The following is a 15,503-nucleotide window of genomic DNA, read 5'->3' as shown; positions in this document are numbered from 1 at the left end:
GCTCTCTTGATAAACTACACAATTTTATGGTGGGCAAGATAAATAAATGTTTGGGGAGAAAAATGAGATGACTGTAGGAAAATAAAGGGACTAAGGTTTGATTTTGTGCTGCTTTGCTCTGTGATATTGGACAAATCAATTTAACAGTCTGGAGAGGTCCCTTGCTGAGGCTTTGCTACCTAACAGGTCTTTTATTATGATCAACTGAGATAATATATGCCACCATATTATATATACAAACAGAAACAGAAATAGTAAGATTTTCCTTAATATGATCATACAATGACATGAGAACTAAGTATGGTAAGATATATAACATATTCAGCTTTTGAGATGAAGGTCTCATATTTTAAGAAAATATTTCAGCTAGGCTGTTATTCATTGAACACTGGCAGCCACTTTCTTAGATTTTCATTACCTGTTAAGTATATGGACTAGGAGAAAGGACAGTTGGAAAAAACTGCAGATGAATATACTTGGCATCTCTTAGTTTAGCTGTCTTTTCATGTTTACTTGTTAAAAAAAATACAGACTAGATAAAATTGGAGACTCATAAAAAGGAATTAAATTCCATAAACACATTTTTACATTCTATCTTGATTCTAAACTGTTTTAATCTGGTGAAAGAGTAGGTGGCTCTTTGCAATATTGAGTCAGATAATGCTCCTAATAAAAAAAATTTCTCTCTTCATCAAGATTACTATTTGAGGCTGAAATTAATATGCAGTAACCTAGATCTAATCAGAGATCAGCACTTTGCTTAGAGAGGTCTAGGCAAAGAGTTGATCTCTGCATTCAAAAGGCTGGCAATGGCTGGTATGTTCTGATATACGGGCTTTCAAAAACATGCTTGAAATGAACCTTACTGTCCATTCCAAAAATGATTTCTTATAGGAGTAAGAGACATCTATGCAGCCTGAGATAAGCTGTTTCTTAATCTTCTGAATATTTCCCTTTAAATTGATTTAAATGGCCTCATTTCAGTGTCCCCATGATAATTAAACTTACTCAGATCTAGGGCACATGTTCTGATGAACAGCAGTACTGTTCAGGGACATCTCATTAGAGACTGATTTTCACATGTGAAAGTAACAAAATGGGATACATTGTTTTATTCATTTTTCCCCTTTTACACACAGACCATCATTGTCAACGCATATAGCCACATCATTGTTGTATATATAAAAAAACCTAGACAACAGCAATTACAAATCTGTTTAACAGAAAACAGTACAATTTAATACTCCAATAATTTTATAGTCAGCTACATCTTTTGTTTTGGCTAGGGTGCTTACTCCTGACAATTTATTTCTCTACAGGTTATCAATATGATGTTCCCATCATATTGATCTTATAACTGGAAATCATATATGAGTTCTGGAAGCCCTTCAGAACTGTAAAACACTTCCTTCAGAGCCTGGGAATATATTTTCAACACCTTTTCTAAGAGGGAATAACTGCCAGCCTGAGAAATATTGTATAATTAATGCTCTTCAAATATTCCTTTTTAAGGCTTTTATCTTTTCAGGCTTCTCTTTTCTTTGTCAAGTCAGTATCTATCAGGGCATGCTCACAATAGGGTTTTTTATCACTAAATTAAGGTTAACTGAAAACAACAGGTTATATAAGAAAATCAACTCCCCTTCTTTCACCTAAGATTTTTTAATGATCCCAAATATACACTTGAGCTAAAAAAAAACCTGACAAATCATCTTAAACAGATGAGTAATTCAAGATAATGAGACATATTTAACATGACTGCTATAAATACATGTTAAAAAAATTCACCTGTATTTCATCATGCAGCATTTATCTTTCTTTAAAAGAGATCACAATGGCCAATAGGCACATGAAATGATGTCCCACATTGCTAATCATCAGGGAAATACAAATCAAAATCACAATAAGCTATCACCTGACACAAGTTAGAATGGCCACTATCCAAAAGACAAGAAATAACAAGTGCTGGCAAGGATGTGGAGAAATGGCAACCCTCCTACACTGTTGGTGAAAATATATAAATTGGTGCAGCCACTGTGGAAAGCAGTATGAAGGTTCCTCAAAAAACTAAGAATAGAAATACCATATGACCCAGTAATTCCACTTCTGGAAATTTGCCTGAAGAAAACAAAACCCCTGATTCAAAAGGATATATGTTCCCCTATGTTTATCACCACCTTATTTCCAATAGTCAAGATAGGGAAGCAACCTAAGTGTCCATCAGTACAGATGAGTAGATAAAGAAGAAGTGGTACATACACACAATGGAATATTATTTGTATTCAAATTCTTTATAACACCAGTTTTGTGGGAGGGCCTTTTTGGTCCTAATTTGTCTGCCGAAGTAAAAAAGAAAGAAATCCTGCCATTTGCAACAACATGGATGGACCTAGAGGGTATTAGGCTGACTGAAATAAGCCAGATGGAGAAAGACAACTACCATACAATTTCACTTCTTTGTCGAACCTAAAAATATTAAGAAAACAAAATGAACAAAATAGCAGTAGACTGATAGACACTGTGAAGGGACTGATGGTTACCATGTGGGAGGGGTTGGAGTGAGTGGGTGGGAGGGTGATGGGGGACAAAAGGGGCACAAAAATTCTCAATCATAATATAAGGTAGTCACAGGGATGGTAGTACAGCACAGAGAATACAGCCAATGATTCTGTAACATCTTCCTATGTTGACAGATAGTAACTGCACTAGTGGTGAGGATTTACTAATATGAGGTAACTGTTGAACCACTGTGTTGTATCCCTGAAACCAATATAAGATTGTATAACAATGATACTTCATTAAAATCACAAAAAGTGAAGAGGCAAACAAATAAAAAATAGCATTGCACAGAAGGTAAATCTCTGGTTCTGACAACTGCAATGTGGCTATGAAAGACGTTAACATGAGCAATCAAGTACAGGAGATAAGGAAACGCTCTGTACTATTTTTGCTACTTTTCTGTTAAATCTAAAGTTAGTTCAAAATCAAGGTGTTTTTTTAAAAATAAAAAAAGAGATCACAATTACATAAAATAAGTGTTTTATTTTTCAATCTTCTCTCACTATTATAATCAAGCCCTGCCAATTCTATTTCCTGAATTTTCTCCTCTCAAAATTACCTTCTCCTCTGCTCCCACTGAATCATTTCAGGCTTTTACCATCTCTCTGATAGGACTATTTTATTACAGTTTAATTATTCTTCATTTTATTGTGAAAACAACACACATTCATACTAGAAAATTTTGAAAATGCAAAAAAGTACAAAAGAATAAAACTTAAATGCAATGCAGCCTTAAGAAGCAATCATTGTTTTAAGAGGATAATGTGAAAGCCAGAAGACAGGAGGAGTTATACTATTCAGATCATCTCTCAGTGCAGAAGATGAGGCAGTGTGGCTCACTGTCAGGATTCTGAGCTTATTTGTACTTTCCCATAAAGGGATATTAAAGGGCTTATTCTGGAATCTCTTGGCTTTCTTACATTAAAATTGTGTGCACTTGTAGGTCACATGAACACCTCATTTCTTCCCTACTAGTATCTCAACTCAGAGTTAGGAGACTGAAGAAATAAATAAGGTGGCTTGCTAAAGAAAGCCATCTTCAGTAGCTGGATGAAAACTGTTCTTCTGAAGCTTTTTCCTTTACTAAAGGAAGTTAAGTCCAGGGTACTGGCAGCAATCAAAGCCAGGGCCTTGAGCAAGTTCCTTTCTTTGTTTCTGCTGAGGTCTCTTCTGCTGCTTGCTGACAACCAAGGGAATGAAACACAAAATGGACCAAATGATGAGAGGAGACTTTCATCTGCATTGCATGGAAAGCTGCATGATGGCAGCCATTTGGTCTAGTTTTATTCAATACTGCACTGAGGGCCTATGCATGGTAAACATGGGATACTCAATAAGTATTTCTTGAATGAATGAATGGCTAAATGAGGCTAGTTGTGACTTGGTTGAGATCTCTCCTAGCCAGTGCTTTCCTATGAATGTGTGGTTTTACAGCTTTCTTGATTAACAGCATGTTAGCCAAAAGAACTGCCCATCTCCTTTATTTAGATACTTGATTTAAAAAGAAAATATATTAGCTACATACAATTAAAAATGTATTAAAAACTATAGACTTCTTTAAGAAATTCAGATGGCCAACAGGCACATGAAAAGATGCTCCACATCACTAATTATCAGGGAAATGCAAATGAAAACCACAATGAGGTATCACCTCACACCAGTTAGGATAGCCAACCTAGAAAAGAATGGGAACAATAAATGCTGGCGAGGATGCAGAGAAAGGGAAACCCTCCTACACCACAGGTGGGAATGTAAACTAGTTCAACAACTGTGGAAAGCAGTATGGATATTCCCCAAAAAACTAAAAATATGAATACCATTTGAGCCAGGAATTCCCCTCCTAGGAGTTTACCCTAAGAATGCAGAATCCCAGTTTGAAAAAGACAGATGCACCCCTATATTTATTGCAGCACTATTTATAATAGCCAAGAAATGGAAGCAACCTGTGTTCATTAGTAGATGAATGGATAAAGGAGATGTGGTACATATACACAATGGAATATTATTCAGCCATAAGAAGAAAACAAATCCATTTGCAACAACATGGATGGAGCTAGAGGGTATTATGCTCAGTGAAATAAGCCAGGTGGAGAAAGACAAGTACCAAATGATTTCACTCATCTGTGGAGCATAAGAACAAAGCAAAAACTGAAGGAACAAAACAGCAGCAGACTCACAGAACCCAGAATGGACTAACAGTTACCAAAGGGAAAGGGGATGAGGAGGGCATGTGGGGAGGGAGGGAGAAGGGGATTAAGGGGCATTATGATTAGTGCACATAACGTAAGGGGAGCATGGGGAAGGCAGTATAGCACAGAGAAGACAAGTAGTGACTCTATAGCATCTTACTATGCTGATGGACTGTGACTGTAATGGGATATGTGGTGGGGACTTGATAAAGGGGGGAATCTAGTAACCACCATGTTGCTCATGTAATTGTATATTAATGATACCAAAATAAAAAAATAAAAACAAAAAACTATAGACTTAATATGATTCTTTTAAGTTGAATTAATATAACTCATAAATATCTAAAATTCTTTAATTCCACAATTTGAGGTCCATGTGTTTCTGTAAAAAGCACTATAGACATAAACTTTATATCTAGCATGGCACTGTCCAATATAGGATCGCTAGCCAGTCACCTGTGGTCATTAATATAATTAAAATTAAGTAAAAATTTAAAATTCAGTTCTTCAGTTGTAAGATGTAAGAGCCACATTAAATTGCTCAATATACTCATGTACTAGTTGGTCCAACAACACAGAACAAACACCTGGACAGTACTGACCTCTAGCTACTGATTCGACTATCTGCCCTACTAGGAAAAGACTAGGGAGAAGAGTGAAGATAAAGATCATTTAATATTTAAAACTTACTGAATTTATGCATAGAATATGTCTCCATGGCACACTAAAAAATTGGTAAAGTAAGTTTCCAGCAAACGAAAGTTAGTAGCTCAGGGGAAAGAGAGAGTAAGAAAAATTATTTTTCATTGTGTTCTTTTTATACCTTTTGGATTTTATATCACATATTACTAGTCAAAATATTTAAGTTATTTAGCCCTTGAAGTCTTCTTCCTACTATAAGAATAATTCAACATTTACATACAGTCAAATTTTAAAAATTCAGTTTTACTTTTTGAAAAGAATTATGAAAATCTGAGTGCTTAATTATAAGGGCAAATACTGTTGAGTTGACTAATGAACCAGGAGCCTACATTGCTATGTACTTTACAAATATTATCTTATCCTCACAAAAGCCCAATGAGGTAGGCAATCTTATCTCCATGTTACAGATAAGAAAAGGAAGGCTGAGGAAAATTAGGGCCATTTCCCAAGGTCACAGAGCATAGTTAAGTGGTGCAGTAGGAATTCGCTAAGCTATATTGAACCAGTGGCCACAGGGCCTCCCAGATCTTGTCCTGAGGAGTTCTATGGTATATATGTATACTTGACTTTAAAATAAAATTCACTGGACTTTGGAAATTCTATGAGCTATTCAGGAGAGAACTGTCTGGCAATCTAGTGGGCTTCAACTGGGGAACACAGTTACAGGAAGGAAAGATTCAGGTTCTTGGCTGGGCTCTCTGTGTAATCAGCTGTGACTTTCTTTGGAAATACGATAAACTCTCCAGGGCTTCTAAAGTAAATAAAAACAAGAGGCGAACATGATTTTCAAGGTCCTGTCTGGCTCAAACAATTTAAACTTGGCTGAGATTAAGAAAAGTGCTAAAGCTGTTTTAAGGTAAAAATAAACATTTAAAAAAATTAATTAAATCCAAACTAAACCTTCCCAAGAGTCTGCATGTCCCTGTGCTTCCTCTCAGCAGAGTATATTTTCCTCCAACTGCAGAACTTCCAGCCCTGGAAAAGTTCAAAGACCAAGACAGAACCATTCACATACGGACCATTGTATAGGCACCATTCCTATACATAGGATGTTTAAAAAAGAGAGAGACAAGAAAGCGCTGCTTTACAATTGGCAGCTAACAGAAAAACAGAAAATGTCAAAATGGACTTACCATGGGGGCAATATACTCTTCTTTTTGTTAATTTTTTGTCTGCTTTTAGTTTAGTTTTTTTAAAAAATATCCTTAAGCATACCCTTTTGTTTCTCAATATATCCAGTTATAGTGAAGAGGGGATGAGATTTAGTCAGTGGAACTTCAGAGAGCATATGAATGAAAGTCATAAAGTCACCAACTTTAGTTCACTATGACTTTCTAACAGAGCAATCCAATAATGGAACTGGCTACTTCACAAAGTTGTGAACTCCCCATCACTGGAAGTATTCAAGCAGGTGAGGGCTAAGTTCTGACTTGAAAACCACAAGACAGCTATGCATTTTTTTAAGATATAATTGATATGCAATATTGTATTTGTTTTTGTAAATGATTCAATATATGTAAATAATGTGAAATGATCACAGGAGGCCAGCTAACATCCACTATCACACAGTTACAAATTTTCTTTTTCTTGTGTTGAGCACTTTTAAGATGATCTACTTTCCTAATAACTTTTAGATACACAATATAGTACTATTAACCATAGTCACCATGCTCCATTACATCCCTAGGACTTTCTTTATAACTTTAAGTCTGTACCTTGACCACCTTAACCCATTTTGCCTACCCCCTCAATACAGTCTTCTTTAATTCAACTACTTCTACTCAAAATTTTCCCTGTAGGTAAATAAGACTACTAACCTAAAAGATGCCGAAGTAATACTGTTTCATGAAAAAAGTTATGAAAAGTATTATAGTGTGACATTATTTTTGTGGAATAAAACAAAAAATAAAGTAAAACCCTCCCAAACCAACTATTAGACACACACACACACACACACACACACACACACACACAGAGATTTAGATACACAGATGTGAGAAAATGGTGGTTTGGTAGGAAAAAGAGAAGAGGAGCAACTGTTACTTTACATTTATATAATTTAGTATTGAATTTTTTGTACAGTAAGCTTATATTTCTTTTGAAATTATAAGGCCAATACATTTTTAAATCTTCAGCTGTGGCAACATTTCACTTAATCTCTCTGCCACTGGTTTATTTTTCCCATGGGCCCAGCTATCACAGTGAATTCCTGTAATGCAGCCCCAACTCCCTTCCTTATCACACAAGGCTGGTCTGTTTGTTCCACCGCAACCTTGACATTCTACTGTTCTGACCTTCAGAGTCTATGTTTTTTTCTGGTTGCCTAAAGCTAACTCTTGCCATTTCCAGACTTGGGAAAATGGGGGTGTTACCACAGATGAGCTCAAATCTGTGGGCCAGAAACATCTGCATTAGAATCCTCATTTTTCCACCTTATGTATATATCCCTGGGTAAATTACTAAATCTAAGCCTCAGGTTCTTTGTTCTTGAAATAGTAGTCTGAAATGGTCTTTCATGATGAATAAACTGATGAGCACACACAGAAAGCTTACTTTTACTATCAAATACAATCTGCATCTGGTTTCCAGTAACAGCTCTAGAACCCGAAGTGTCGTGTTGCAGCTGTTGTCATTACTTCATAATTTCTCAAGATCTGAGAAAATGAATATGTAAAGCAGTGTGACACGACAAAGAAGATTTCTGATAAATTGTAGATATTATTATAACTATATGTTCACATTTTTCTCACTGTATACAAAAATATTAATTTTATTTAACTCTGCTATGAATTTAGTCTCCAGTACAAATCTATTTATTATTTTTAGAAGAACATCACTTCTACTATTTCATTTGATTTTCTGTTTTCACAAAAGGGCAGTTTTCACTATCCACTGTCAATTCCCAACTACGATATATGCCAAAAATATCAAACAAAACCAGAGGGGAAAAATAGTTAAAAAAAAAAAAACCTGATAAAAATTCTCTCTTGGGATTACGGTCAAACAAAATTTAGGAGTAATCACTGGAAATATCTGTAGTTATTGTCTGATTCGAGTGCTACCTTTTTAAGATATGCATTCTTTTTTTCACTTTATCTAATTTTGGGGGAATTTCCCACCCCAACAAGAGAATTCATCAGTAATCAATGGAAATACTCTGGTAACAAAGAACCAACACAGGAGGACAAAGAGATCCTTTGGCTTTGAGTTCAGTAACTAACAGTCTATCAGTACAGGTGAACACACATACACAAAAAGGACTATCCCTTAGCCTTGAGAAGCAATGGCATTCTAACAAAGACCGCTAAATAGAATGCCAATCAGGGACAAAAACACAAAAATTTTCCCCTTTTAGGATTTCTCTGTGCTATTAAAACAGTGATGAGGATAGCTGACCTTAGGGGACTCGTAATTCAAGTGCAATGTCACACTTTCAGAGGAGCCTTGGGGTGGGTTCATACGGGACATTTCAGAGAACATTAGGTGCTCCCCTCAGTACCAGGATGATGATGCCACTGTCCCAAAGTGGATGTTTATGGTGTAGACTGTTTGCCTTGTGTTTATGAAACAAGACAGGCTTTTGTTGCATATATAGATTGCCCATGTGGAAGACTGGCTCCCTTTTCTAAAAATCAGGATGCTGAGTCACAGCCTGAAAAAGTTACTGGGAAATCAGTAGCACAAACAATGGTAATAGATACACCTTACTACAAACAGAGGAAGGGAGCCAGAAAAGGGAAGTTTTTCCAGGTGGTAAGAGAACTGTCTTGACCCAAGAGTAATTAGCAAACTCCTGTAACTGTGATGAACTTTACTGCTAATCAGTCAAGAATAAACTGATAAACACAGCAACACACAAGCTAACCAAAATCTGCAAAAAGAAATGTAAAGAGCGGACAAAGTTTTGGAAGTTTTTAAATTCCCTTTTGCTTTACAGTGGTATTAGGCATGTGGTTTATTCAACTTGATATAATTGAACTAACTGGCAAGTATTAGTTTCCGGCAACTACTGCAACAAATTACCACAAACTTGGCAGCTTAAAATAACACACATTTATACTTACTGTTCTGGAGTTCAGAAGTCAGAAATCAAATGCAGGGCCACACTCCCTGTGGAGGCTCCCTCTATGCATTTACCAGCTTCTAGGGCTGCATCCTTGGGTCCTTTCCTCCATCTTCAAATCTAGCTGCACAGAATCTGGTTTCAATGACACACTGCCTTCTCAAATCTCCCTCTGCCTCCTCCTCATATGGACAATGAGATTGTATTTAGAAACCTACCCAGATAATACTGGATAATCTGCCCATCTCAACATTCTTCATCCTACATTCAAGGTCTCTTTTGCCATATAAGGTAACATACACGAGGCCAGGGATCAGGGCTGGATAACTTGGAGGGTCATTCTTCAGTCTACCACACTGGCTAAATTAGCATTTGTGTTATAAATAATTGTAAACTGAGCATTTTATCATTGCAGGGTTTCCCATGTCCAAATCCTTACTAGGTCAATGCCATGTATTGTCTGTTACCTGAAGAAGTTCACTGATGGCAGTGACCGGTAATAAGCACATATTGCTAAAGAAAAACCAAAAAGTTTATTCAGAACTATCCTGAAATTTCAAGATGCAACGGAAATGTCACAGACATGAACTTTCATTTTATGTGGGTGACTCCAAAACAGTCTCTTAGAGGTGGGGTATTGGAAGGAAAATTTTAACAGGTAGGATTTCTGAAGGGCTCAATCTCATTTTTATATCTGATCACTTTAATCATCATCAAAATCAATGATTCAATGTTTATGATCACTTACAAAGCTAAAGAAATATTTAATTAGAATATATTCTAATTAATAAATAAATAAAAAATATATATTTAATTAGAGGGCCTTCTTAGTATTCCCTGAAATCTTTTCTCTTTTGGTCAATTAATTTTCTAAAAAATATTTTTTTACTCAAAATGTATCATATGCTCTGACTCTCCAATGACTTTTACAGGAAATAGCATTAGTATATATTTCAGTGACACACATATTTCAGTATATCAGCAGTATATTTCAGGGATACAATTCATCTGGCGAAACAAATATTTTGATTTCTTGAAGTTATTTGAGCAAAATAAGCAACTAATTAAAGCATAGCTACCTTAAGATTTTTCAAGCAGAAACACAATGCCAGGGATTTTGTTCTCAGATTTTAACCTAATTTCCTGTTAACTGCTTAAACTATAGAAACAAGGAGGAATATAAAGACTAAAAAAATACAGTCATGAAAACAATCAGTTTATAAACCATCAGCATATAAATTAATACTCTCCTGAAAGTCTAGTGAATTAAATGTAACATTTATGATCAGCTTAAATGGCTTGCTAACAGAAAACAATTATGAGTGGCAAAAAAATTACAAAATACTTTTAACTCAACTTCTCTCCTTCCAACTTTTAAAATATATTCTAATAATTTTAACTGGTTTTGAACCATTTTAGATACACACCTATAAATGTAACCTTTTATGATGTTATTTCAATGTCATAAATTAGAAGTGGCCACATCACTCATCCTGATATTACAAGTACTTTCAGAAAGAATAATGTAATGTCAGATATAATATTTTAAAAATCATTATGGCAAATGCTCTCAATTTAATTGGTTACATTCAATATGTCCATTCAATGTCTGAAAGGTATTTTTTCTAATTGATATGTACTGGCCATATCTTGGGAAGGCACATTGCTCAGAACTAGGATTCAGGTTGTGGGAGACTAATAATACTGACTCTAAAATGTTGCTCTTGAAAAAGTGTGCAGAACTCTGGAGCAATTCACTCAAGTGTAAGTGTACCAAAAATAGATTTTGAAGGAACATCCTGGCTTTGCCTTCAATTTATGAAAGCCCATTTCTAGGGTGATGACCATCCCACCACATAGCAGTCTTGGTCCAGCTCTTCAAAAACCCCCATCGGTGGTCATCTCCCAAGTATACGAGTTTGGTATTAACTAACCAAAAAAACCCCACCTGTGGCGTAACAAAAAATTAGTATTTGGTCCTTCCCCAGTTCTTAGCACAGAGCTAACACACTTGGAATCTCCTAAATGGCAAGAGTATCTTTTGTATGCCAATGAGATGACTCCTGCTGTATGTGTGAGGAGCCTAGATAGTTTCAGGGTAGGCACTGGTCACCAGAAACAAGCCTGGATGAGAAGCTGGGAACTTTTAGCTCCACCCCAAGACCTCTGGGGGAAGGAGATAGGCTGGGGATCTAGTTCTATCACTACTGACCAATGACCTCATCAATTATGTCTATACAATGGAGCCTTCATTAAAACCCTAAGTGACAGCATATAGAGAGTCTCTGGGTTGGACACACTGAGGTGCTGGGAGGGTGGCATGCCCAGGAAAAGCACGGAAGCTCTGCACACCCCCACCCTTATTCTTTGCCCTACATATCTCTTCCCCTGGGCTGTTCCAGAGTTGTGTCTTTTATAATAAACTGGTAAATGTAAATGAAGTGTTTTCTTGAGTCCTGTGAGTTGTTCATGTGAATTGTCTAGCCTGAGGAGGGATCATGAGAACTCCCAAATTTGTAGCCAAGTAGGACAGAAAAATGGGTGTACTGGGGATCCTGGATCAGTAGACTGGCATCTGAGTAAGGGCACTCTTGAGGGATTGAGCACTAAAACCTACAGCATCCGACACTAGTGTTGGAACTGAATGGGCTCAGTTGGTATTGGGGAATCAGAGAATGCCAGATTCTAGACTTTGTCAGAGAACCAATCTTGAGTACAACAGTGAAGCTGGATGTTAGGCTGATAAAGACTTGTGCAAAAATATGTAGGCTACCTTTTTCTCCGATTAGAGATGGATGACTGAATGCCTGCTGGCCTGTTCTGTTTGGCCCACAAGCATTTTTTAAAAATTGAAATGACTGAATGATGAACCTTTAAAATGGAAACACAGCACATAAAAATCTGGCTTTCAAGCTCACCTGAAGAATAAGAAGACAAAATAGCACTGGTCTGGGTTCCCACAAGGAAAAGCAGGACAGAGCAGAGCAGCAGCAGCTTCTCTCCTTCAGAAGGACAAGTGCTCTCCAGCTGCCAGCCTTTTCCTTCCCTGCAGTGCCCTGCACCTCAGGCTGGCAGCTACCACCTATCCTCTACTTGTTTATGTCACCACTTTGGTCTCTGAGGTCAGTGTCTGCAGTTTTTGCTACAGACAGCATAAAGTTTTATTCTTGGCTCAATTCAGACCATCGGAAGGCTGCAGTCTTAGTCCATACTGTGTTGGCCAACTGCAGAATTTCTTTCCTGAGTCATCTACTGGCATCACATCCTCTCTAAGCACCTTTGTTGCAATAAATTGCCTTTATGGATGTTGTTAAAGACATTACGACTACATTTTTTAGTAGTTTTAAAGGTCAGAGAGATTGAGGAAAGATAATTTTTATAAAAAGATTTATCATATATAATCTTTTTATGTAGGATGTGAAGTTCCACATAATTTGAGAGTTAAGGGCAAGGAAGTGCTCTGTCACCTGAGAAATGAGTATATGCTCTACCATGAAGAACAGGGAGAATTATGGAAAGAAGTCCTTTTATAACATTGATGATGGAAGTAGTTCTGAGTCAAATATACAACCAACAACATGCAGTTTGGTGTCCCAGTTTCATCCCAATTTGTATGTTCCCTGGTCTGAACTTTCCATTTTTAGTATTTTACAATTGTTTTATAAAGGTAACAAAGAGAAACATGTTAACATCTGGATGATCTCAACCTCATTTCTTGATATGCCTCCTAACAGAGGCTCTGGGTTTGATTCTGAGTTTTGTTCCTTTCTCTGGTTCTGGGATTATTAACACAAATGTGAGAAATGAATCAGGAGGAGAGAGGGACATATAGTGGGAGAGGAAATAGAACAGATATCTAAAGAAGAAGAGAGAAGGAATGGTAAAGGTAAGGATATGAGGAAATACACTGAGTGGATTTGGGGAGGGCTTTCGTATAGGTTTCAAGAAGGAGAGAGCTTGGGGAAATAGCTGATAGCCATGTAAAAGGTCAGAGAGATTGAGGAAAGATAATTTAAAAAAAAGTTCTATTATATATAATGCATTCACTCCCCTCTCAGATGTTTTCTGAAAGGTGAAGTAAATATTTAAATTATTTTCAATGACTTTCTCTGTCATAATTACTTCTTTGAATGTGACAATGCTGGGACTTGGCCAAAATGAGCCAAAGTCTGGTTATATATGGATAATATATGTATAGTTTTTATAAAGTGCCTCAAGTCTTTGTAGAATAAGGTGGGACATGAATGGGTGAATAAATGAATGAATAAACAAGAAATTTAACAAACTTCAGTCCTGGAATGATAAAGTAGTCTAAGTGTTTTGTGTCAAAGTTCACAAATTGATAAAATCCTTGACTCTGACCAGGTCACATAGAATAAAGGGACTGATCTCTGAAATGTCTCTTATACTGACAGAAATCAAACTCTACCCAACACCAATCTACTAATTTACAGAATAACATAGCTGTTTTGAGGAGGATGACTACTCTGAGACCTAACAATGTCCCCACCATTTGAACACCTGCCCATTTCCACCAAATAAAGTGGACTTTCTATCATGAATTCTTCATCTCTAATATGCTCTTGGCACAAAGAGTTGCAACAGAGTTCATTACATGCCCTTAACTGGGCATTCAAATCACCATCTTCAATAACAATCTTTACCAAGAAACTTACACTTAGATTTGATTACACTTTCTTTTTGATTTTTTAATACTTGTTGAAAAAAGGCAAAGTAATTTTTCATAGATCTGCAATTATTTTTATAGTCTTAAATGTTCTGATCTTAGAAATTCCTTTTAATTTTAATACACATTATAAAACTATTTTAAACCTTTATAATATTGGAACAATAATCATCCAAATTTCCTGTGGATTTCCATGTTCTTGGATTAAGCCATGAAAAAACTCAGCTGGACTGCATTTTGGCTGAGATTAAAGAAGCCTTCTGAAAACAAAAATGTAATGATAACAATATTTTATAAGATGAGGGAAAATATGTTTTTAACTATTACTGAGATTCTCTGCAGGGAGTATATTAGCTACAGTTCAAATGGAAGTCAAAGGAAGGAAAGTTTTATTGCTGTTTATATGAATTAGGGCAATGAAGCTCCAGTTATTAAAAAGCAAGACTCAGTATTTAACTCACGTATACATTACAATTTCACAGTGGCACAGGCAAAAACTAAAATTTAGCATTTATCAACTATTATATCCCTAGTAAGACTACCATGCACACAAAACATAAGGCATTCTTCCATCAATATATTAATTCTTCTGTATTCAGATATTGTTTTAGGGGAATTGTGAAGTTAAAGAAAACACTGAATTGGGTTTTAAGAATTCTACATAAAGCTGTCACAGTATCGAAAATTCTAAAATGGTGAAAGAATTATAATTTAAGATGATACAATGATTAATTGTATAACTAAGCTAATAAACAAATTAGCTTTTGCTTTCTAAGTAGAATAAGTTATAAAACATAACCATATGGTAACAAGCTCCTTAACAATTACCTCATCAAATCAGCCAATGATGAAATCAACTACTGTATCTGCAGACTCTCAAAACACTCCAATTGCCTAGAAACTCACTGAGACGCAACATAGATCATTCTTCTTTTTAAAAACTAACCTCAACACGTAGGTCAGTGTTGGACGTACTATAGAGAGCTATAGTTGACTTTTTCTGGCCTATCATCTTTTCCTCCTAGTCTGACATCAAGGACAATTTTTCAATAAATATATCCTCCCCCCACTTGTCATACCTTATCTGGGTAGGGATCCACTCCAGCTCCAGGGATGAAATACTTGACTCGGGTCAATCAAAGCACTGAGGGCACCTTTGTCATGGGATAATCAAATGGATGACTGTTGTGTCCTAAAACCAGACCATGTGTCATAAGGACTTCATTCTTAGGGGCCTAAGAGAATTTCTAGAATTCTGCAGTGACCTACCTATTTCTTTCAGCTATTAGTAAGATCTTACAAG

The 15,503-nt window shown here is 36.2% G+C and overlaps 1 protein-coding gene across 10 annotated transcripts in view; it reads right to left on the bottom strand.

The window, feature by feature from the left end:
- NCOA7 (nuclear receptor coactivator 7) overlaps window positions 1–15,503 on the bottom strand; it is a 157,090-nt gene that overhangs the window by 81,955 nt on the left and 59,632 nt on the right. The window contains exon 1 of one of the 10 annotated variants that reach the window (XM_073219566.1): window positions 9,515–10,059. The exons of the other annotated variants lie outside the window; for them this stretch is intronic. The gene's annotated coding sequence lies outside the window, so the exon portion shown is untranslated. Of the gene's footprint in view, window positions 1–9,514; window positions 10,060–15,503 lie in introns of those variants that run through there. 10 annotated transcript variants of the gene reach the window in all.

Source organism: Manis javanica, chromosome 13, assembly GCF_040802235.1.
Source record: "Manis javanica isolate MJ-LG chromosome 13, MJ_LKY, whole genome shotgun sequence".
NCBI classification, from domain to species: domain Eukaryota; kingdom Metazoa; phylum Chordata; class Mammalia; order Pholidota; family Manidae; genus Manis; species Manis javanica.
The sequence above is the reverse complement of the archived record's forward strand: the minus strand, read 5'-3'. Positions and strand labels throughout refer to the sequence as shown.